General features: G+C 37.0%; 1 protein-coding gene across 1 annotated transcript in view; it reads right to left on the bottom strand.

The window, feature by feature from the left end:
* The window catches only part of UBE2G1 (ubiquitin conjugating enzyme E2 G1), a 107,197-nt gene that overhangs the window by 24,239 nt on the left and 80,188 nt on the right, over positions 1–2,770 (bottom strand). The gene's annotated exons all lie outside the window — the stretch shown is intronic.

Below are 2,770 nucleotides of genomic sequence, written 5' to 3'. Positions count from 1 at the left end.
GGTCCATTAAAGCACAGTGTGATTTCATGTAAGTGGGAAATGGGATTTAAATGGTAGTTTACCTTTGGGGAAATAAAAAAATTCTGTATCATTCATTGAATAAATACACTGAGAACCTAGTATATGCTAAGTTCTACTCCATATGACAGGATACAGCAATAACAAGAACTTAAGAGATAAGTGGTTTCTTGGTGCTTAGATTTTAGAAGCAAAAGGAAAGTTGGAGAATTATCTATTACATTATCTATTAAAGTAATAATTAAGAAAGATCATGGGATGCTATATAAGCAACCGATTGTTATTTTAAATGAAAAAAGTATCTATAAACAAGTCTATTTGTCTTTAAGAAGAAAAAGTGAGGGCATCTTGGCACACAACAAGTAAAGTATCTAGACGCATGACAACAACGCATAATCATGGCTATCAGATTCAGAGGATAGGATTATGGGAATTGTCAGGCTTCCTGCTTTGTATATTATTCAATACAGTTCGGAGTCTTAAGTTCTATTTTTTTTTTAATAATTTTATTGGAGTTCTATTTTTTTTAAAAATAATTTTATTGGGGATCCTACAACTCTTTTCACAATCCATCCATCCTTCCATTGTGTCAAGCACATTTGTACATTTGTTGCCATCATCATTCTCAAAACATTTTCTTTCTACTTCAGCCCTTGGTATCAAACTCATTTTTCCCCTTCCTAATTGATAAAAAGTAAGCATAATCTTTTATTTCCTTTTCTAATTGGAATGGCAATATTATAGTGGAAAACACAGGGTTTTTGCTTTGTTTTTGTCTTAAAGGAGGGAATTAACAATACCAAACTCTTCTAAAGTTAAAAACCTCCGGTCTTAGAAAGTAAAGTTGGTGACCTTGATAACAAAATTTTGGTAGAAGCAATAGGAAAAAAGATGGTAAAAGTTAAAGAAAATAATAGAGTAACAAAGTAAAGAATAAAGCATGGGGCAATTTGAGAACATTTAGCAGGTAAAGGAGATCTACATACTTAAAAAAGCTAATCTGCTAATAAAGAGGTGATAAGGTGCTGACACAGAGTAGAGATACTAGAAAAAGATGAATGGAGAAATCCGATAAAAAAAGTAGGAGCCTTGGTGGCACAATGGTAAAGCATGTGCAACTCCGAGGGAGAAAGACCTAGTGATCTGTTTCCATAAAGATTACAACCTAGGAAATCCTCTAGGGGCAGTTGGAATCTACCAGATGGTGCCCAACTAGAGGGGCTAACCATGAAAATGAACATCTTTTCCTTTCACCCAGGAAGGAATACATACAGACTCAATGTAGTACAGACATAAAAAGGTAGAAAAAATGAAAAAATTCAGAGTATATGCTTGCCTTATGGCTTTGATTTTAATAATTTATGAAGAAATCTAAAGGGGGCAAATCGCAAAGGCTTATGGGAAATGTAGTTTAGAATAGCTATTGTTCACTCAACTGATACAATAAAGTCTATATTTTTTCAGGTTATTATCCCTGTGGGAAACAAAGGTAATTCCCCCATAATATATGCCAAACCTTAGGTGCTGCTTACTAACACATGGTCAACTGCTTAAAGGTTATCTCCCTGAGGGTTATCAGCCATCTAGAGCAATCAGGCCCTATAGTCAGCCCCACCCTAAGTAGGGCCCACTCCCTTCTGATAAGGAGAATGGAGTGTTCCCCCAAGGAGAGTCCAAAGACTAAGGTAAAGACAACTCAGGGAGGATCAAGGATCAAGAAGGACTGCCATCTTGACTCTAGGGGTCACTTATCTTGTCACATGTATGCCCCCTAGGGTCCCCCCTTCTTATTGCATGTACACCCCTAGCTCAACCCCCTCCTGTTGCACCTATGCCTATTGTACAACCCCTTCCTGTTCCGATGTAATTAGGGGGGCTTGCCTGCCCCGAGTGTATGGAAGCCTTGATTAGAAATATTTTCATGCTCTCTGCGTGCACTTGGCTGCTGACATCACGGGCGTCCTGAAGGTGAGCACTTGTATGCTTTATTTTGTCTGATGTCTCTGTAATTTTACCCCTCCCTCAATGACACAACCACCCCTTGACCCATTCGATTGGGGAGGCTGGTACCTTAATCCCAACTGTGTAAGTGCCAAAATGTACTAGTTTTTAAACCTAAGCTTGTGGAATCAATGTAGCAAGTCACTAAGCAAATTTATTATTAAAAGACACAAACAAAGATAGAACAGGAAATATGGGAACTTATCACAAGAAGTTCATTCCAATTAAATAAACTTCATACATCTTTCTGTTCATTAATCTATAATACTTATATTATGTACTGGGTCACTGCATAAAATATTTTGGGGTGGTTTTTTTTGTTGTTATGGCCATGGTGAAAAAAGTACACAAGTACAGATTACAGCCAAGTATCTATGAAAAGAGACATCAAAAGCGTTGCCATAAAATTTCTGCACATTATTTTCTGGCACGGCTATTCCTTGAGAATATTAAGTTAGCTTTCCTGTTCATTTTAGCTAATTTGTCATTCAAAGGTCTCATTAGCTGCCTGGAATCCTCATCATGAAAGTTGCCTTAGTCTCTGATGGATGAATATATGGATTGTGATAAGACATGTAAGAGCCCCCAATAAAAGTAATTAAAAAAAGAAAGAAAAGTGCCTTAGTTTCTGGGAGGTTTTCTATCAAAACGTTGATGAACTTTAGCAAATAGGTCTGTCCAAAGGTCTAAAGGTACACAATTTCACTCTGCCTGAAATAACCTCACCCAGTCTAAGTGAACCCTGCTACAT

This window comes from Echinops telfairi, unplaced genomic scaffold, assembly GCF_000313985.2.
Source record: "Echinops telfairi isolate 266 unplaced genomic scaffold, ASM31398v2 ScPeMD7_2010;HRSCAF=2546, whole genome shotgun sequence".
Classification (NCBI taxonomy): domain Eukaryota; kingdom Metazoa; phylum Chordata; class Mammalia; order Afrosoricida; family Tenrecidae; genus Echinops; species Echinops telfairi.
This window is presented reverse-complemented; position numbering and strand designations above follow the sequence as displayed.